We start from the raw sequence: 24,012 nt of genomic DNA, 5'->3' as shown, positions 1-24,012 counted from the left end.
CGGCTTGAGTAAATGGTAGGAAAACTGTATAGCTTCCAGATTGAATTATCGCATAAACTTTACACTAAAAATTTAATAAGAAAAAAATATTAAAGTACTTTAAAATAATATCATTCAAAAAATGCTCTATGTTTCGTACCTTAATATTTGTAAAGTTAATAGAGATATAATAAAAAATATTTACCCGTAGAGCCAGTATGTAGCCCTGTTGTTTTGACTAAAAAGAAGTATGCAAAAAATATTAGAATTAGAATATTTAAAAAAAGAACGTGTAGTGCCAGTGCGCACCTTTGCGTTTTATATGAACTCCTTATTAGTCATATTTTATAGTTAACGTGCCAGTTGTTGGCTGTACATCGTGAAAGATAGTCGTGTGCTTGAACTGTTTGTTATTGTGATATTATAGTGACTGAATTTTTGGTAAGTTCTTTTTATTTAAAATATAAAGTAAATGTTCGTAATGTTTATTATTTTGTTTTGATAAAATGGAGCGTGGAAGATTTTAAATACTGATAATTGTACGTAAGCTTATTACAGTCGTATGGTAGTAGGTTATCTGCGAGGCTCTACCTTCAATTCCCGTATAAGGCTCTATGAGATTTTTTTAATTAACGATTTAACTAGGAAGTACTTATATCTGTAAAAATGATGGATGGGTCTACTAAATGTGCGGACGATCTATTAACACGATTGAGAGTAATAATAAAAGGGGAATTCTGGTACTATTTGTGCAGTCTTTTCACCTCTGCTTACCCTTGCGGGGGGATATGCGTGAAGTTACATTTGTTTTACATAGCGGTATATACAATGTTTAAATTCATCGATGTATTATAAAATTAAAAATCAAATTTATTACTAATAACGTAATTTTCACGTTGTTGGAAAAAAGTTATTTTTTTTCCTTTGTTGTAAGAACTAGGTTCTTGGTAGTAAATTACAATCTAGTCTAAGACTAATTAGTTATACAATTCTAACTTAATTTTCTAGGTTATAAGTTTACTACAACTAATAATAATGTTCTAGACGCTTTCTTAGAGTCTTGTAACTTAAAAAAAGACACAATCTTCGTTAAAAATACACTTTGGCAAACAGTTATGAAAAAAGTTAACGGCACAACAATTTTACATTTTTAATCAAATTTTTAATCAACATTAACTTAATGACGAATTTAGTCATTCAATTTTTAAATGCCTTTATAAATTACTTAAGTTTTATTACTATATTTTTGTTTACTTCTTTTTATTAAAGATTTGTATTTATTTTGACTGCTACACTAATAATCTCGTAGGGTTATTAATTTTATTTTGCAGACGAAATTAAAAAGAAGTAGATAATATGACCTCGCGTAGTGCTCGATCAATTAATAAAAGTAAATACAATACACCATAATACCTATAAAAACTTAAGTGTTTTTGTGTGTCAGCTAGGTTTTTTTTAAATGTTGACTTTGGTCCGTGACAACAATTATTGAGGCTGTAAAAAAACACGTCATTCAACAACATTCTAGATACAGAAAACAGTAATTATGGGTATAAAACTAAAGTATAAAAAGGCTCTAATGACTCCGACGTATATATGTTAGGGCCGAAGGCAGTTAGCTAAATACTACGGTCATGAAACATCAGACAGGCGGTTTTCATGGTTTATATAAAAAAAATCTTTTTCCTGTTTATATATTTCAAATATGTTTGTAACTGAAAGAAGTAGGGTTTCTTTAATATGTATGGACAACCAGTCTTTTATTAAAACGTAGATAGGTTATAAACATAAAAGAATATACCCAAATTATTAACCAATTTATTATAGTAGCAATTTTTAGAGCCGGATATAAAAGTATTCTTTAGTCTAGCACAATATATTATATTAGTATGTCATTATATATCATTATGTACGGAAAAAAATATGTATATTTAGAAACCGGTTAAGTTACTTCTCTCTGCGTATAACTTCTATCCGAATAAGGTTTGATGCTATCAGGACAGCAACTGTTTTTTTTATTATACTATTTTAACAATACCTTGAACAATATATTATATTGTTGCGCAAAATGAAATAAAAATTGTTTATTATAACAAAACACATTAAACATGACATACAAAGAAAATTAAAACAGAAGCACAATGTTTTTGCTAATCACACTGTAGGTGAACATATTACCTTCGATTTCCTCACTAGACAGAAGACTCACTAGAGGAAATCGTCCTACGAGAATACAATTTTCGTTCCGATAGCACTACTAACCTAAATTACTTATAAACTAAATGTAATAAAATATACCATAGAAGTAAGTTCTTGGTATACCACCTAATTGTATTAAGGAAAAATACGTCATAAATGAATTAATTTCTTAGATATAATTTCGAAGACGGTTAACTAATGTAATCGTAAAACATCAGTAAAGAGTAAAAAAGCAAATACAATTTTAAACGGATGCAAACGGTCGCTCTTTATTAATCCAGTTTTTAAAAAGAAATTAAAATTCAAAATTACTGTCGAATGTGTAAAAGTTGTCCGTATTAACACTGTAAACTGGCTGTACGATACATTATGTATTATGTGCCTTTTACCACGACGGAAGTATACTTTGTTGTAAAATAGGATATAAATTTACTTATGTAATGGTTTATATTAAATTAAGTATTAATGTAATACTTACGTTCAGCAGTGGACAACGATATTCTGCGTGAAATATTGCGTTTTTAAAGATGTTTTTTTATGTCACAAGAAGATGGTTTTACATATTGGGTTATATTGAAGTACCTTGCCGTAATTTGTAATTATTAAATACTGATGCCCCAAGATTTTATGATATGCTAGCCGACATACTTATTTACTGCAAGACAAATGTCAATACTCGATAGTAAGGTTCCGGAAACCGTAGCATAAGTATCTTAAAGTTTTGTCCTAAGTCAGGCCCAAATCCGTCTATACGGGCTAATTTATCTTATTGCAATTACGGGCGTTCTATTCAAAGGATAACTTTGATAGCTGTAAAGGTAAGACAGTCAAAATATCAACTATTTACCCATACAGTTATTAAACCTGTGCTTCGATTAGAACGCCCATAATTGCAAAGTCGGATATACCCCCGTAGGCGGTTTAGGGCTCCTGGATTATTTTTATTCAATTAATTTGGCAAATAAAATAAAAAACATATAGAAATGAAAGTATTTTCTGCTTTGCTGAACGGTTATTAAAATTAAAGTAAGAGTGATGTGAGATATCGAAATGAAACTGGTTTTCGTATTTTATCGCGGTTTTATGTATTTTATGTTTCTCCGGACGTTTGGCGATAAAATTCCAAAAATATTTTTTTTTCGTGACTAATATTCGTGTAAACATATCAAATCATTAGTAATGTAAGATGTAATTTGCGTTGACAGTCGTATTATATTTGGGTTTAATCAGCGAAAATAAATTAAGGTCGCAGCGAGTTACCGCATGCAGACTGCTCCTAGAAGGTCGATTTTTGTGGGTAACCTATGTTCAGTTGTGGACATCCATAACTGATCATAATTATGACAGCAAGAATATATTTGAATCAATTCTAAACATTAAGTAGGTACCAATTAAAAATGTTTAGCGTGTCCTACCATGAACAACGTTGCTGCCTCAGCTAGCTCAATCTATGCTACTGTTAGAATACTATGTTGCAATAAAAGTGACACACTTTATTGGAAATTTAAATTAATAGTGTAGACAAAATGTAGGTATATTAGCATTGAAATGTGTGTATTTTGACATAATAATCCGTAGATCAAGAATAACAATGACGTAAGTCACGGACAGTAAACGTACAAAAAAAGCAAAATTGACATATTGCATTTTTTTTAAATGTTTGACGGAACAAGTTGCATTTACGTCACTGTTATGTTAAGTGAAGGATGTTCTTTAGAAAGTATGTACGGGTGATGATTGCGACATGGCGATTTCGTTTTTATTTGGGAAAGATCACGTGTGACAATATTGTTTTGATGACTTGGACGTCGTGTATGCAATTTTATTCGCTACAAAGTTTCTCACGTTTTTTACTATTTACTTTTACGTGCTACTTACATTTCTTTACATCGGTTTTCTTAAATACAGTTCTATAGTCGAGCTAACTCTATTGAAGTCAGAATTAGCTTCAACTTTTATTTGAATTGTGTAATCTCTTTCACAATGAAAAATTAATACGACTTAAAACTTAATGTGAATGACTGATTTAGCATTTTTCTTACTTTTTTATAGTTTATTTCTCATTCTTAAATCTTTTGTTTTGCAGTTTCTAATAACTATTTTTGGTAACCGCCAACGAGCAACTTGGCCGTCGTCATTTTATGTTTAATTCATTTTCAAGTGATAAACAATAAACTGACACTCTTATTAGCAAGTCGTTACATATGGAACTCCATTATAATATTTTTGTAGTCATTACCATAGATTTTAATAATTATGCGAACAAGGTTTTTTTCCTGCTTTTAATGAAATGCTATTGCAGTTGATATGACTTAATATTAAGAAACATGGTTAATATTTGAAACTAGTTTGTACAAAGTGATATTAGCATAACATACTGGTCTCTTTCATAAATTAAACGTTTTTCCAGAATTTGTTGAGTAATTGCGGAAATATGCCGCATCATGTAACTTCATAAAATTTAATATAAACATAATGTTAAAAAGAAATATAATAATATGTTGTTGCAAACATCGGTGGGGTTTATATCTTCAACTAGAGAGAGCCAATCTGCAATGTAGGAAAAATCCAAAATAATTGTCTAGTAAATTTCTCACAGAGCGACGTGTGAATATAAATTTCGAAAAAGCATTGAACTCCGACCTCTCCCGCAGCGTTTACAACGGACATTGTTGCAATTTGAACTACTTTTAAAATTTTTGTTTTGTTTTTTTTTTTTTTATACATTATGCAAATGGGCTACGGTATACATGGTTAAGGCTATCGTGCGTCCTATTTTGTTGTAATGACAATAAATAATTTTAAGGTTATTCGATATCTTATAGAGTTGGTGGACCATATACTGATTATATCCTTGTTTTTATTCATGTTAGTTCGCTATACTTAATCATCAAAATAAGGCAACTACGGATTAAAATATGATAATTGCCAATTTACCCAAAATATTGCCGCTCGGCGCCATACGAGTGGCAAATGATAATATGTTCATCCCTTTATTTCAATTATTACACTAGCTACAATTAAACTTGACTACAACAGAGCTTCTACGTTACTACCTTAGCTTCTACACTAGTGCTTGGCAGAATAGAGACAGCGGTGATACTCAAACGAAGTCGGCACAGATAAACAATAACCGTAGAAAAACGAGGTTATGAAACATATTCAGCCTCCCCCCTCCCCCTCTAGGAAGTCAATGCCACGGCAGTAAAGCATCAAACTTGAGGCTTGTTCACACAAATATATATTGTTCGTAAATGGTAAAGCCGAATAGAATCTTGTTTTATCGTTACTCTATAGAAAGACTGAGTTCAACTGAGGTGTCTCAAAGAAATCGATCGGTAACTTCCCCAGAATCCTTTAGAACTCTCCCATATTAAGCATGTCAAAAAACAGTGATTTGCAGGGCGTAAAGTAAGTATACCGGCATAGAGAATTTGGTTAAGGATCAGAACCAGCAGTGTGAAAATTCACGCACCATATTTAAGTATTTTCAAATGACTTTATCACATAAATGCAAATTACAGCTATCCGACATAATATAAAGTTTTTCTCCTGAATAAAACGCTAATAACATTTTTATAAACATTTTATGGCACAGGTGTAAGAAACATACAGCCACTGTTTTTTATTATTACTCTAATTTAAACAAGCCTTTATATCAATTCGACTGATGCCGATGCGCGCGCAGATTATAAATGGCCTACAACATGTTTTATTAGCAACTGTAATGGTCACTTCGCGCCGTTTTGAAGTACGACGTACTTATATTTTAAGAAATTTAAAGATTATCTGATTTTATTTGGAGCAGCGATGAATTGACTGACAGCAAGAAAAATGCATGATATAAAGCTAAAAGCCTTAAAGTTAATACCATAGAATATTATTTAATTAGGTATAGGTATTAATTAATTACTAGTCCAATCTCTTTTAGTATAAAGTATTGTATTGTAATGGATACCATTAGATTTAGAGATTAAAAGTAATTAAATGATCTGGTCAATCATTTTAATAAAACAATATAGAATAAACGTTAACTTTTTTACAAGAAAACCTTGATAATGTTTTGTTTCGAGTACATTAATAACATAATTTGAAACGGAATTACATATGTATTGTACTTGATTTAATAATTTTTAATGTAAATTGAGTTTTTTTTTACCAGAAAACAATTAAGTACTGTGTAATAAATATGAGCATACAGTACATACTTACAAGGTAGATTTCGAGGTAACAAGCATTTTACATATAGATGGCTGTAGCCAAAATGCTTTTCTGCAATCCTTTACGTTAAAAACAGAAATAAATTATGAGAACGACATATCCTATAGATAAGTATTAAGCTAGGATATGTCATTCTTATACATACCGTTAGCGTTAACGATTGTTTCACTCGGGTCTAACTCGGGTCCACCTGGAACACCTTGGGAATCAATGGTTTATCGCGAGTAGGTACTAGTATTTTTTAATTTTTTTCAATGTCACCTCCTTCTCCTCCTCGCATCGTAATCCTCATTGCTGAGGGTCGTGATCCCCTGAACATGGAGTAATCTTTCTTTTGATTAAATTGCGCCACCTAATCCTATCTTTAGCATTGTGGAGCGCAACATGAAGTTTGGTGCCAACCGTGGAGCGGATTTGGTCCGACCATCTTGATGGAACACGACCTCTCAGACGTTTGCCCTCGACTTTGCCAGTGATCATCAGTTGTCACACTGTCAACCATCAGTTGTCAATGTCACATCGGTAAATTGAACTGTAAACTGTTGTAACATAATGATGTACAATCGGACAAGTTGGTGCTAGTACACTTCCAAACACATTTTGCTTGACCGGTCTAATGTCCCGAGATATTTAGACACGCCCCTGTCTCATATTTCACCAATTACGACAGTTTTGGAGATGTGCGAAAGGAACAGCAGATAACTATTATTGTTTACTTTAGTTGTATTTTACTGATTGACGACGCGCACGCAACTATTGAGTACCAGTAGTATTTTGCTCACAATTATTTTTTCGTTTACGGACACCGATATCTTGCCACTACGTAGACTTATGTTCGTTTACTGGACTCTTAATTACTTAGTCGCCGACCCGTCATGTGACTACTGCACCATGGATTATATATTCCGGGAATTAAATATTACAGTAAGTAAATCAGTCATACTATACTATATAATATTTTAATATTAATTTTAACTAGTGGATGTTAATATGCGTGGGAAAAATATCGTCAGGGCAGAGAACTAATAATTAAAATTTTGCAGTTTTGAGAAAATCGCGGTTTATGGCTTTTTTAATTATTGGTCATCATAATTAATTATATTTAAAGCCAACATAGACCACCTTTTAAGCTCTTTTAAATATAATTATAATATTATTGAGTTTTGATGAATACTTATTCCTTTAATTGTGTAAAACAGACTTCAATATGCTACTTATTATATTTTATATTAATCCTTAAGTTATCCTATCTATCGTAGGGTCAAATATCATTAGTCATTGTGTGTTTTTTTTGCCAAAAAATTAACATAGTGCTATTGATCATACTTGTAGTAATCTATGTAGTATGTTATTTAAGTTGCTTTACGAATAATCAAATGTCAAAATATTGAAAAGAAATATAATTGGAAAACTTAAAAGTACTCAATGCAAAAATAAACTACTTCGACGGGTATACTCACTATACTTATAGGTGTTACCTATCTTTTCTTGATCTCAGTTAAAAATTCAGAGTTTTCGATATTGAAACAGCAGTAGCATTAAGCGTAACTTTTACCGTCAACTTTTAATAGTAAACTCTAATTTAATGTTGGGAATATATTAAGTCAGGCCGGTAAGCCTTTTTAGTCAAGTCAATAAGCTCAAAAAGGTGTCAATTTATGTATTATAAAGATCCAAAAATATGAGTGATAGCTCATTCGATTTGGATAACATGACGTCTAGAAAAATAATCTTTAGTGTTCATTGGCACTTAAAAATACAATTGTTATTAAGAGGATAAAGAGGTTCTTCGATAACTTAAAAATAAGAAATAAGGAGGAAATTTCCATTTAAATCCTCCTTATTTAAGAAATAAGGAGGAAATTTCCAATTTAAAGAAGAAGACGCCCGAAATTCTATCTCCTTTATTAATAATTTTTATTTAATGCCAAAAATATAGACGAGTATAAATAATTTATGGATAGGCGATAATTTGTTTTATTACAGTAATATTGCATAGCCAACATTTTTATTGCTGCACATGTGCAGTTTAAAAGTGTAAAGATTTCACATAAAAGGGTCTTTGTTAGAGGACGACATTTTTTATGTTTTTGTTAACCCCAAAGTTCCATGTCGACGCCTTTATCGGAAAGCGGCGTCCATTGTTTATTGAATTTAGACGAGTTTAAAGATTTTAAGTAGTGGTAATATGATTTCTTACTAGAGTAATTAACTATGTCGGCGCGTTTGTAAGATCCGCTTATAGACGTTTAAGTCCCACCCAGTTTAACCCAGAGGTTTCTGTTATTATTGTTTCTTTTACAACTACATAATATGTAGCACTGAATTAAAGTAGAATTACAATCCGATTAAATGCAAATTTGGGATTTTTATCTCAATAAAATGTGTGCAATTATGGAAAACAAAGCTGATTTTTTTTTACTTAATTTGGATTATTTCGTACTTGACCCACGTATTTTGTGTCGGCCGCACTGGCGTTCTGCTCCCATATAAATTTTATTATTTTGGCACTGTAGTCATTACGTTAAAATATTATTAGAATAATAGATTTTAGTAATTAATATATAATTTAATTGTATTACAGAGAACCACTGTCCCTCGATGTATACACTAGGATGCGGATGAGAGCTTCATCGCCAACCGATCCAGAGCGCACACTCTACTCAACCTGCCTGCTGAGCGTATCAAACTTGTAATGAATACAATTAAATCATATCACTGAAGTAACAAAAAAATGTGTTTTATTTACATAGACTTTCTACGAAATTTCATTTTACATGTGTATCTCATTATTTATTGGTGTTGCAAATATATTATCTACTATATTCGATTTTAACTTTTGATAATTATATATCGTAGCAATATGTGCGTGAGCCTCATCGACTGTTTCACAAAACGAGCCTATTGAAATAAATCATTTTATTTGAAAGATTTGATTGTGAGATTTAAAAAAAATTATTTACTTTAAATATTACACTTAAAATGAACTCTGCAAATATAAACGTTATTACATTTGGAAGGCATCCCGAAAAAAGTTAAGTAATCAAAAATCTTGTTTAGTTATCTCTGAAAATAATTACTTACTGCAAATATTTTTTTTTTAAAATTTTCTTGTTTTTAAAATTTTTCCCTTTATATCCGTAAATGATAATAATAACACTTACTTATGTAAAAAACAGGTAGTTATATCTTTTGACGAATCGTGAAATTATTTGTATGAATTACTCAGCCATGACTTTTCTTTCTTATTTTTCTTATCAATGAAGGGTCTAAAATTATTATTTAATGACTCCAAGTTACTAATTTTGGCACATTATTATTCAATAAGTTTGAGGTTGGTTGGAATTTATTCGAAACATAAAACCAGCGCCCATACAAAAAACGGACATGTCCTTTAAAAGTAAATAAAATGTTCAAAAAAGCATAAAAACAATTGAGAAAAAATATAATAATTTCTAATAATGAAACGAATAACAATAATTTATGATTATGTGAATGATTTAACGAATTAAATAAACTGTTTAAGTAATTTATATAATTTAAAATTCAATCATAATATGCAGCTATTAAATCGGTAAAATAAATCAATAACTGTAAGTTGATTATAGACTTTGGGTTTTAACTCAGCGAAAACTAAATAATTGGCTAAAGAAAGTAACTAAAATTTACAAACTGGACATGTGCAGCAATAAAATGTTAGCCTTGCAAATACTACTGTAATAAGAATTCAAATCTACGCCTACACTTATAATCTTTAAATGCCTCTAAATTCAATAGCATAACAATCGACTCAGTTTAACGATAAATGCGTCCACGTAAGACCGGTGTCAATACAAACATTGATAAAAATGCGCTCTTTAACAAACCATTTTTATGTGATATATTTATTCTTTTCAAACAACATCTGCAGCAATAAAAATGTTGGCCTTTCAATATTACTCTAATAAAAGCATATTACCACCTACACATAAAATCTTTAAACTCGCCTCAAATTCAATAAATAATAATCGCTGCACATCGATAAATAGTCTTCAAAAAGGTGTTAAATAGTTCAAATTAGGATGAAAAAAAGGTATTTCGTTATTAACTCAAAAACTATTCATATTTAAGATAAAAAAAGATCATTAAGAGGAAATAAAAAAAAACAATATCTCCAAGAAGCTAATAATTTTAGGTCAATTATTTTAACTTTAATGTTAATACATAATATTTGTTAATACAGAGATTGGAATAAAATGTTATCGTCTAAGTTTTTGAAATAAAATAAAATAACAATTCAAATAATGAAATCTATTAACTATGATTTATTATTATAATATGAATTATTGAACGAATTGAATAAACTGAACAGTTTAAATTTTTACGATTCAAAATTCAATCATAATATTATGCAGCCATTGAATTTATTTAATAAATTAATTATAGACTATGGGTTTAAAGAGACCGAAAACTAAAAAACGGCTTAAAAAGTAGCTAATCATAATTTACTAACAAAATATAGTTGTGACAAATATGGCGGAAATTGCTTTAAAATGATTATTTTTTTAATACAACATAAAGTTTGGTTTGTTAAAAGTTAAAAAGAAGGTAATCAGGCATATAATATGATATAAAATAATTAACATAATGTCGTTTCTTATTTGTTAAAAAAATAATGCCAAAAATTTAACAATATAAACACTGTAAATCGCGATTGTCTCCAAACTATAAAACTTTTGTTATTACGTTCCTTACGCCGACGATATGCATCTTACAAGTATAGGAATTATCGTCATAGCATAGACGTGCGCGCATCAATTTTAATTTCGTTTTCTATTATACACTCAGCAGCGGTTCGGTAGTGTTACGTAACGTCATTGCAGGTAGCCAACAGACTTACGACTGATATCGATCTATGCAATCGATCCCAAACCCCGCCTCCCAAACGTAGTAAAACAAATTTGCCAAGTTATTTTGACCCTTAGGGTGGTCGACCGCCAACTTTGCTGATTGTATGTAAATTGAGTTCTAACAAACATGTTGGCAAAGTTCAATCTAATTTGACAGTGTGTTTGTCATACTTAGTTTCAATAACACTTTATAGCAGTGTCATTATTATCTATATTTTAGATTGACCCAGGCTTCTGAAACCTAAGTTTGGCAGAGTATGCCCGTTCCTAATTTATTGGTGTTCATAATAATTACTATTGAATGATTTTCCTCTGCATGCTACTTACTAAAAGCACAGGATTGTGTTGCCGAAGGGCAGACAGCAAAACACTTTTCACACTCAAACTCACACTCAGTTGCAAAATGCGATAGACAGACGCTTTTAACAATAATAATTTCTTAAATAATAAAAGAGGGAAATTAAAATATAAAAAACCCTGATAAAATAGGAAGAATAGTATTATTTCGGTTTCAATGATAATTTGGTGTAGAAAGGATGTATACTTCGCAAACCCGGACAAACTATGTGTGTTTCCCAAACTTTGATCGATATGGTAAGGATAAACTGTGAAATATACTGGTATTCAACTTGCCAATGCTATTTCTTACATGAACCGATCATAGGACTGGTAACTTATAAAATAGTTAGTAATATAAAGGGTCAATAAACTAATAAAATTAAAATAAATCTTCGCTTGACGCAAACACCAATTTTTGTCGGAATGCCGACAAACGAGCGAGCGCTGTTCCGGGTCGGATATCTAATTATTGGGCTATTAGACTTATAAAGTAAGAGTTTATGCCAACCAATTACTTGAAACGATCTGAAAATGAACGATTTTCGATACGTGCACTATGTGCGTGTCTTCAGCGCTGAAGAATACCTTTGTGTGTAGGAATATACATAGTTTGAAGTTGCTGACGGCTGTGGCGCATTTTAGTTTTAATATGAAAATAAAAAATGTGCGTTTTAGAAACATGTGTAAAATAGTAAGCCCTAATTTTTTTTCTTCATCGTTAGAGGACAGGCTATAGTCTTACGACCATACTGCCTAGTCTTACGTATTATACAAATAGTGATGTTGCCGAAAGAACCAAATCGAAAAACATATACAACCTCAGTCGAACCATTTGTAACAAAAAAAATATATCTCTGGATGATAAGCGCAATGCAGTGCAATATAGAACTTTACGATCAAAGCTTCATGTGAACGATGAGGTTGCTTAGGCTTTTGACATTATTGACTTACTCGTCTCTTTTTCCAGCCATTTTTTAATCTCAATCTAATATTCGATTCCGAGAATGTACCAATAAAAATATGTCATTTGTAAGCATGCCAAAAATACATTGTTCTGATTGGTCTATCATTTGCAATCGATCGATAAGAGCCATTGTGATCGATTATTAAAAATACCTGTTAATTATTTAAAATTCATATCATTAACTGTGATTTGCCATGGTGAATGCCCTCCCAAACTCCATCTGTTAAAACAAGTTTAAATCTTGATATATAACGAGTCGTTTGCACACGACGTGATATTTATTCAGCCGTGTCCAACCGACGTGATATCAGCAGAATATCATTTTGTGCGGGGTCCGTACAGTTGGAAAGTACAATTATGAGTGAGGTAATGTGAAAACAGTGTCAACACTTTACAGGGTAACTTAATGGATTTGGAATGAACTTGTCACACAGGGAGACAATGTGCCGGATTAACATATATGTTCCTTGCTATCCCGGAGTCACATATAAAACATAATTTAATGTCTATCTCCAAATTGTGTGCAGAAGAACAACTACTGCCACATATCGCAGACTTACGTAACGTCCAATGATGTGATACAAAGAGTTTGACAAAAAATCTATTTGACATGATTGTATTAATATCTAGTTAACACTAGCAAGGTATATAAAGGGTGTGTGATCTAACGGCTGGAAATTCACACCTTGCTATTTATGTTGCTATTTAGGTGCTAGTAACACATACGTACAATAATGATTGTGTGCATATATTCTTCGATCACGCGTAATATTTTGCGTTTTGGCTAAATACAATATTTCTAGGTAGTAGGTTATCAAAACGACGTTAGTCGATGGTAAATGATGACTCAGTGATGTGCATATGAAAATAAAAAAAATGCATTGAAAATTTATTCAGAAATATTCTAAAAACTTCTTAAATACAGGACATAAGAAATATATTTGAATGTGGAATACTGTGATAATATATGTATAATCTCAATAAATGTCGAAAAAATTATAAATAATAAATTTATGCGTTTTCTTTAAACTACATTTTTATGCATACTAATAAAAACACGTTGAATTTAAAATGAATTATTCAGTAAATAATTTTAAAACAGTAAAATTTACCTACATGAAACAGAATATAAATAACATACTTTTAAAGTGTGGTTATTATTGTGGGTACAATTTTCTACAGACGGGAAGACGACAGTGCTTGCATTCGGTTGTTTGGCGGTACATATAAACAATGAAGTAGGTGAGAGACGGACTATGGCATATAAAATGTGTTGCCAACTTTATCCTAGTACAAAATTACATACATGCTCAAATACTGTTAATATAGAAAACGGCGAATCTACCTTTTTTATTTTATATTATTTTATGGTAGTAATAAATAAAATATCAAACTTTTGATATTAATGAAATACACTTGAAAAAAACATGTACAACAATCATTATAATGTGGAAGAACAATAATATGAATAATATATTATGAGCTGGTATCTCGTTATCATTATATAAATCTTGTTGCTTTATAATAATAATAATAATATCAGCCCTGTATTATATACTTGCCCACTGCTGAGCACGGGCCTCCTCTACTACTGAGAGGGATTAGGCCTATAAGTCCACCACGCTGGCCTAGTGCGGATTGGTAGACTTCACACACCTTCGAAATTCCTATAGAGAACTTCTCATATGTGCAGGTTTCCTCACGATGTTTTCCTTCACCGTTAAAGCGAACGATAAATTCACAAAGTATACACACATGATTTTTTTTTAAGAAAAGTCAGAGGTGTGTGCCCTTGGGATTTGAACCTGCGGACATTCGTCTGGCAGTCCGTTCCACACCCAACTAGGCTATCGCCGCTTTTTACTAGGCTATCGCCGCTTGTTGCTTTACACCTCTTCTTTCTTTTCAAAATCACATATTACTTATACAGATACATATATTTTTTTAATGGTTATCTACAGGTGAAAATTAGGTAGTCTAGTCTGTTAGTGGTAGATTTTGCTACGACTTAATGTATGGACTACGTAACAGAGAAAGAAGACGACGATATACATAAACGAAAACTGTTGTTCAAAAAAATGTAAATGTACAGGTTAAATCAATAAACATCATATATTAGGCTACACTGCTTATGAGAGAGTTACATTACCTTTACATAAAACGTATTTAAATAAGTTTTCTTTTTCAATTACTTATTTATGACACGGTAAAATAAAACACTAACCCCCTCATTCATAGACGTTTTTTTAACTAAGGACGGAGCAAAGCTGTAAGTAATCGCAAAAATCTTTAGGTTTCAAAAACAAATGACGCGCTCGGATTTATTCTGCAAGGACTTGATACTTTACCATATTTCTTTTAGTCAATTGTAGAGCCTCACCACAGTTTTAACAACAACATGAATGGTCTTGACAGTTGATAGTTACCACTATCACAATGAACACTGGTTTCTACCAACTTACATCGCTGCCATATTAAATACATGCTTGTATCAAAATGTACAATGTACATATTCTCTTCCTAATCCATATGCTGTAAGGCTCGGTAAAGTTAAAATTATGTTAGTATATCTATGCGCTTATGAGAGGCGATCTCTTTATATAGACATAGCAAAGCGACGCCGCTGCATTTGATGACAAGTGTAATGAAGCCCTTAAAGCATCGGAGTGTTTGCCGGCACACATGACAGCTACATGACATTTACGTGTGACACGGGAATATAACCTCATTATGTAGTATATAAGGTAGTAGTAGAGATAGAGATAGAGCATCAAGTGAAGAAATATCCCACGCTAGTGGACACAACTATACAGACCTTTTTAAGTCCGGTTATACACAGATTGATTCCAAAATACGCGACACTGACGTGAGCAACTTTGGCGGGCTTTACACCTTGTGTACGGTGGTCGGGCATCCGCCCGGATATCCTACCGCGCAAATATGCTACTACTAACCGCTGGTGTCCTAGATCTGTTAGTTGGCCGACTCATTTGATTGGCTTCCGCCATTGCCTGTTGATATAAATTATTTTAATGCTAGAGAATTTATTAAAAATGCAAAGGTTTCAAATGGAAAGTTTATGCTGACTAAGGTAATTAGCAATATCAAGCCTTTACATGCCTGACCTACATTTATTGCAGTGTGCAGTTGTAGGTAATTATAAAGTGATGATTCGCGACTTGCATTTTCCAATAAGCAGTATTTATTGGGAGTAAATCGTACTTCTGTGGAATCGCCAGTGTCTGCCTATCTACTTCCGTACACGAAGACTATTGCTTCGTTTCGTATATTTATTAATATAAAATACTAAAATTACTTAGTTATGTTTGATGCTTTTCACGGACGACTACGTAAACTATTATAATATAATAGTAATATCAGTCCTGCATTAGATAGCTTCTGTCTCACTGCTGGGCACGGGCCTCCTCTACTACTGAGAGTGATTAAGCCTTAGTCCCCTATGCATGCCTAGTGCATATTGGCAAACTTCACATGCTCTCAAAATTTGTGTAAAGTAATTATAGGGACACTCGGATAGATAAGGCCGGCCCTAAATAACAATATGTTACCGGCATATAATTATTATTTTTTAAATAAGGTCACGTTAACCAATAAAGATTCGACATCCCTCCAATAAGCCATTGCCCATTGTGGTGAACAAAATCCCTATCCGTCTTAAAGATTCAGCGGTCCATAATGCATAGCTAGATATTAAAACATATTATTTTTACGGCAATAAAGCGGGTTGATGCGTGAGTTTTCGATTACAACTAATGAAGAACGTAAATACGCCAAAAGTTATTCATGTTTTGAATATCCAATGGAGATTTAACCTTTAATAAACTTTTGCAAGGCTATTCCGGGGAAAACGACTTACCGTGGAACGTTATCAAAAACTGCATCGGTTTTCGCGGTGAAGGTTTAAAATCTTTCCAACATATAATACGTACAAAACATAGGTAATTACCTAAAATAAATACCCACGTTTTTACATCAATTAAGGTGTAATATTTATAAAAATCTGGAAATATTATTTCAATATTGAGTCTTCACGATACAGGCTTGTCTAGTGTGAAGATCATAGTAATAAGTTCAAATGTAAAAACCGTTTTGTATACCTCGAAAAGAAATACAAATTTATAAAAAAAAAAAATTATATAAAAATAACCCTAATTAAAAAAATATATAGCATCCATAAATAGTTATATGTTATTGAATTTATTGCCTAAAGGCGTCAGAATTAGGAAAAAAATTATTCTGTAGGCTTCAACAGTATTTATTTTCTTTATTCATTGACGGAGCATGTTAAAAAGAGATGATTAGTGTTGATTATTATTAATTTTTTTATTGATTGAGTATATAATTAGTAGCAGGTACATGTAACTAATAAAGAATATAACCTGCAGTAATATTTTATAGGCGTTTCTTTGTTTAATGTTGTACACACAAATTTTTAATCTAAATACATATTTATTTTTTTTATTTTGGTTACTAAATCAATAACCTATAATCCATAACATAACTAATAAAGTTTGATAATTTTTCATGTACACTCTGACATTAATTATTGTTCTGAGATTCTACCGAACAAAAATATGAAACTTTATGAGCATGATTACAATGACAGCTGTTATAGGACAATTCTAGAATTGTGGTACTTATATATTTAGACCGTTTTCTTTTATATCTTTTCTGTTAAAATGCAATAATTTTAATAACGTTTGTAAGTAACGGTGTATGGAATATTACGTTTACACACACATTACGAATAAAGGAAAAAACTACATAATTACACCTCCGCAGACCTCGGACGAGGTTGCATGAACATAACTCGATTGTTTGTACAAACTTTTCCTGCAATTTTGTTTGAATATTTTTTTGTCTAACAGCTTTATTTGAGTAAGGTTATCTTTTTTATTTTGCTGAAGGTAGGATATATTTTATATCCGCCCGGATAGCGACCACCGTACACAAGGTGTTAAAACCCGCCATAGTCAGTCGACATTCTATTGGACCCTACTACATTTACCATCAGGTGCAGTAGCATCACTTTGACGTGTCCATTTGAAAAAAAATTTAAAAAATCGGAACAAGCAAAATTACTGACGATTATTTTACAGTTTCACTGGTGGTAGGTCTTTCATATGTGAGAGTCCGCCTGGGTAGGTACCACCGCAATGTTAAACCGCCAAGCAGCACTGTGTAGTCACTGCTGTGTTCCGGTTTGAAGGACATTGTAGCCAGTGCAATTACTGGACATAATGAGACTTAACATCCCACGTCTCAGGATGGCGAGCGCAGAGGAATACTAAACAATAGTTTCTAATTCAAGGTGTTGGGTGGTATTTTTACTGTTTATGGCGATCTATGAGGCGAACGGCAAGCTCGTCTCGTCATTCAAAGCAATAAAAAAAAAGTCGCGACGTAGTAGTACCTACCTAGCACCTACTGCACCACTAATTTAATGGCTGTCGGTAATAACCTACAAACGTCCGCAAGTTTTGGCCGTAACTGAAGTGCCTTCTTGGCCAACGCCGAAGGTTCGGTCGGACACCTTTACCATCAGCAGACCTACATGCTTGGTTACGTTTCTAAACAAACAAACAATCATTGTCTATGTTTTCTGTGTAATTGCTATATATAATGAGTCGGGTGACTGCGTAATGAATAATTAACTAGATTACTTTGTCATTGCTCCGGCGTCTTCAGCTCGAAGATTGTGTCATTGGGTAATTCTACACAATATATTATCTTGGTTGCATTGACGTATATTCTGTAGACACGAACGTCCGTAAACTATTTGTTCACAATCTGGAGTAAGAACTAAAGTTCGCTGCAGCGCTAAAACATCTTTCGTCGTCGAACCAAACTTTTAAAATATGCAGTGTTAAGGTTATAGCTTAAGGTCCATTTTTCATACATTTTGTTTCACCTTTAATCTGGGTAACTAAACAAGTATTGACAAGTAAAGAATTTAAATTCACGTCTAGTTAGTGATTAGTTCTCGCAGTTGAAAGAAAAACGTAAAAATAATTAATATGCATGGATATTTCGGCCTTTAAAATTTCGTCGTATTAAATTTTAAAGGCCGAAATATCCATGCATTTACTTGTCAATAGTTGTTTAGTTACCCAGATTAAAGGTGAAACAAAATGTATGAAAAATGGACCTTAAGCTATAACCTTAAAGCGCTTTAAATATAGTATAAGTAAAATGGCAACCAATGCCGGATTGCAGTACACTTCAGTTAAACACAGTGAGTGTTCAAAGCGTCAGATCTAGTACGTAGTACATATATATCGGTCCGTGGTTGCGATAATATACGTCTGTTCTTATCGCTTAGCATGATTTGGCAAACTGCTGTGGTAAACCATTGCTTTATCTATTAGAACCTAAAAGATCAGCTCAAGATATCGTCACATCTTTTTGCATTAATCTGACTGTCAACAGTCATTTTGTAGAAAATTTTAAATTTTGTATAATTTATGTACGTACGTTATGTAACAATTACTTTTGGACGGACAACACCCACTTTTGGATGAACAATACATCAGTTTACCGTAACCATGAAAGCTGCAAGGCTTTCGAAACTTCTGGAGAAAATTAAACGCTATAATACCGCATTAAAACATAGATCAACTTTTATTTTAATGATAACAATATGTTAGCGAGTAATACTGCGTATTACAGTCAGAGCGCTTACCTTGACCAATGACTTGGCATCCAGTTGCATAAAATTATTATATCTTCGAAATTACAAAAAAAAATGCATTGTTAAGGCTCTCCCCCAGCAAAACGGCCCTCTAACAGAATTTAAGAAGCTATCTATTAAAAGTTTATGTCATATAAAAAATAACATATTTCTACAATATATTATCTATATCTACTTCTATTCTTTTATTCTTTTTATAATGAAAATAGTGTTTCATTATGATAATGAGACTAAAATTGTTGATCCCATGCATCTCCTCTTAAAATACACATTTTCAATTTTCAATCAACATTATTAGATAGACAACTCAATAAGGAGTATTTTTTTATTATTTTTTTTCAAAAAGACCTAAAATTAATTTAAAAAAAATCTATATCTTTTCATATTTTCGCCTGCAACTCGTGCGCCGTAAATATATGGAACCAATTCGCAAGGTCGTTTGCTCGAGGAGGGCCTCAAATCAAAATGAAAAACAAAGCATTAAGAGCGTTTATACGTTTTCAAACGACGCTATTTGGGGAATACCACTAACTGTAATCGACGTGTTTTTTATCAAGTCTTTTTATCATACAAATGATTAATGTCAGATATTTTTCTCAAGAATGTTGCTATAAAATTTAAGTACCATTAAATGTAAGACGAAGTTAATAGCTAATGCTTATGAGCTAAGGATTGAAGAACCTTTTACTCCAAACATGATTTAAGCTCTACAAATAGTTGTTCCCGTGCAATGAACGTGGTATTAACTAAATGGAATGTGGTAATCTATACTATTACATAAAGCTGAAGAGTTTGTTTGTTTGTTTGTTTGAACGCGCTAATCTCAGGAACTACCGGTCCAAACTGAAAAATTCTTTTTGCGTTGGATAGCCCTTTGTTCGTGGAGTGCTATAGGCTATATATCATCACGCTATACCCAATAGGAGCGGAGCAGTAATGGGTAATCTCAGGAACTACTGGTCCAAACTGAAAAAATATTTTTGCGTTGGATAGCCCTTTGTTCGTGGAGTACTATAGACTATATATCATCACGCTATACCCAATAGGAGCGGAACAGTAATGGCTAATCTCAGGAACTACCGGTCCAAACTGAAAAATTCTTTTTTGTGATGGATAGCCCTTTATTTGTGGAGCGCTATAGGCTATATATCATCACGCTATGACCAATAGGAGCGGAGCAGTAATGAAACATGTTGCAAAAACGGGGAAAAATTATTAGTTTTGAGAGCTTCCGTTGCGTGCGCTCCGTAAACGGTTAAAGTTATGCAACAATGATGTATGACGGGATTGTTCGTCTTAAAAAGTTCTAAAAATATATATTATAAAACAAAGTCCCCCGCTGCATCTGTCTGCCTGAACGTGTTAAACTCAAAAACTACCCAACGTATTAAGATGAAATTTGGTATGGAAACAGTTTGAGACCCTGGGAAGAACAAAGGCTCCCGGGAAACTACTAATTTTATAACGGAAAACTTTAGCCTGAAAAACTTTATAACGCGGGCGGAGCCGCGGGCAAAAGCTAGTGTAAGTATATTCTGCTTGATTTAAGACCGCTTTAAATTGCCCTTGTAAGTCCCTATAAGATGCGGTGAAAAAGTCACGAGGTTGTGGTGGCTTCCAGTTTCCGCAATGAAAATTACTTTAAACAACTCTTTTGAGTAGCCTCGACCTGCCAGTGAAAGTTACGTCAATAAGGCTGACCTGTGGAAAAAACCTTGTAAATTACGAATATTTCAATGAATCTTCTTTTGAAATTGATTCAAAAGCATACATAGAAGAAATAAGTATTAACTGTATGTATTGTATTGTTATTTTAATACGGGTTCTATAGCTATGCCTTATTTAGCCCGAGAAAATATTGATAGCAATAATCGTATGCAATTATTGCTCGCAATAATTGATCCGTCTTAACGAGGCTTTAGTTATTGTTGAGCGTTAATCTCCTTAACCATTTCAAAGTTTTAGAACGAACAGACAAAAATTCATATATTGAAGTAGAAAAACAGGAAGTCATTTGGAGTATGCATATACTACTGCGAGAGCAAATATATTTCTATGAAGTATTTAAGTATATTAAATGTAAAGATATCCATCGTTGAATAATAATAAATGCAGAAATGATCCAAATTTTTAGTCGGATCGCGACATCTACTTCTGCAAGCTCTAAAAATGATAACTACAAGTATACTCAAACTTATGAATGGGTTTGAGCGCATGTGGAAGTCGTCGGGATTTTGATGTGAACCCTCGATAGTGCTGTAGTGGTTACTGATTTCTAGGTGTTTTTTTTAGAAATAATTCTCACGTGAAACTTTAGATTGCAAAAAAACCGATGTAATCTGTACATAGAGATTTCACGATATCAATAGACAAGAGAGGTATACGTTTTATGGAGCGAGTATGTTTTTAAGTCATTGCTGAGTATCATTTATCCGAGAAAAAGTTTAAATGATAACGCTATAATAGTGTTCTTGATTTTTAGGACTATTTTGCCTTGTCTCTACGATCTATTAGATGATTACATCGCATGTTAAGAAAAGATGTCGCAAACCAAGCACTCTCCCTGTCTATTTCTTCGAAAGGGGCGCGATATATTTACGTATGTAATAATACCATTCGCCTAAAGTTCCCGCAAAGATAAGAATCGACTATAATTTATGATAAGGAAGGTAGGGTCACTTACGCAGGACCGTAACAATGGATAATTAAATCGCATAATAAATATATTTAATTAAAATTCTCGGGTCAAATGTTACTATATGCATTAATTTCATGGCAACAGTTTTGTGTAGAGACTATAATTTTAGTTTCGAATTGCTTTCACAAGTTTATGGTGTGATATTTATTTAACAACGTTGTATTTCTATCAACTATCGAAATTACTAAAGTTTTGATGAACAGTAACCGTTACTGTTGTTACGTAGTACTGGGGCCTTATTCTCTATCCCGCACGTTATTTTGACAGTGCGTAACAAGCACGGAACACAACGCATCATGTTTAGGACTATAGAAATTTGGCTTACAGAATACCATTCCACGCACATTTCTCGAAGATAACATGACACGGCCGCGTTACGCGTTTACACTATCATACAGAATAAGGGCCCTGTTTGTTAAATAGTAACTGCGAGACATTTAAATATTGACAGTCCATGACCGGCTTTTTTATGGTGAAACTGTTGTTATTGTTTACGAATATAATATACTACCAATGTCCACATAAGCATAACTTCTTATTGATAAACAACTGTATGTTTGTTAGTGGTAGAATACATTTTATATTCGCCCGGATAGCGACCACCGTACACAAGGCGTTAAAACCCGCCGTGGCCCGCGTGAGTCTGTCACGTTTCAAGATCAACCTGTGTATATCCGGTTCCAACAGGCCGGTATAATTCCAATTAAAGAAACACCAAAATGCTGTTTCTCAAATGATCATTCGTAAATAATCAGTGCCCAAGACTACAATATCCACAAGTAAACAATTTTATGCAATTACTAAAAAAAATATAGTTTTCTTTTAAATCAACTAAAAAATTGTATTGCGGCTTGCTACTGGTTTAGACTTATTTTATATTTGGACTCGTGAAATAAATGAATTAATTTCAGATACGCGAAGTAGAATCAAACATTTTTTTAAATTAACTTGTCATAATGGAGAAGATCAATTAGTGATTTACAATGTTTGTGAAAAAAGTGAAGGGAACAATTTATTGACTAATGACGATAAAGAATATGTCATACGTCAGCACTTAAGTTTTCTTGTTTAATAAGAGATGTCGACTATGGTTAAATATAATCTAGAAAAATCGGTGGTTTTTGCTTAAACGATCAATGAACAAATTTAAATACTAACGCTTTTGGTGGCGCAAACATTTTATTTATTCAAATGTAGCATGAAATAGTCTATCGAACAATCATTATAACAGCGGAATTCCGCATTCGCAGCCTTCGACACTTTTATGAACAAGAGATACTCACATTGATAGGAAATTTTAATATGGAAACATTTTAGATGTTTAATATGGATACATTCTTAAAAATGGTATTTTACTGTGTACTCCTTGCAGATAGCGTCTGTGGACAATAGAAACCGATGGTAGATATGTGATATATCGCATGCGCGAGGTCTAATATTTGTACTGGTTTGAAATAATTAGCGTAATATATAAATACAACATAAAATACACGCTTTTGCCTGCGATTCGGTCGCGTGCGGTTGTACATTAAATACAATGCCCACAAACTGCTGTTCCAGGTAAATTAAGAATGTTTGCAGTTTATAAAATGAATATCAATTCGTTATTGTTACTAAGTTGAATAAAAAAAAAAATGAATACATTTCGAGTGAGGAGGGCGCGCCTGTAGAGTTGACCTGCAAGTAAGGATGCAAAGTTGTTTTCCATACTGTGAGTACCAAATTAAGGTTTTGGAGAAAGTGAGTGCCGCCACATATTCTTGTTTAAACCGGTCCAGAATTCTGCCGTCCAATCCATTGAGGACGCAATGAAATGCTCTAAAAAGAAAAAAAATCTTTAAATATAATTAAACTTTGTTTTATATAGTATCAGAGAGAGTTTGTTTTACATAATAGAAAATGTTTGTCGCGAAATTTAATTTGTCAAAATCAAGGTCCATAATTCCATACTATAATAAGTAATATTTACAATTGTTCGAGCACCACCAAACTATCCGTTAATACCACGTTA

General features: G+C 32.5%; 1 protein-coding gene across 2 annotated transcripts in view; it reads left to right on the top strand.

The window, feature by feature from the left end:
- The first annotated feature begins 318 nt into the window (after positions 1-318).
- LOC115456176 (fatty acyl-CoA reductase wat) overlaps positions 319-24,012 on the top strand; it is a 42,097-nt gene continuing 18,403 nt past the window's right edge. Inside the window, exon 1 of one of the 2 annotated variants that reach the window (XM_030185123.2) lies at positions 319-420. The gene's annotated coding sequence lies outside the window, so the exon portion shown is untranslated. The remainder of the gene's footprint in view (positions 421-24,012) is intronic. The other variant, XM_030185124.2, reaches the window with a different exon arrangement.

The sequence above is a fragment of the Manduca sexta genome, chromosome 28, assembly GCF_014839805.1.
Source record: "Manduca sexta isolate Smith_Timp_Sample1 chromosome 28, JHU_Msex_v1.0, whole genome shotgun sequence".
In the NCBI taxonomy this organism is placed as follows: domain Eukaryota; kingdom Metazoa; phylum Arthropoda; class Insecta; order Lepidoptera; family Sphingidae; genus Manduca; species Manduca sexta.
Note: the sequence above shows the minus strand (reverse complement) of the source record. Positions and strands in the feature narration are given on the sequence as shown.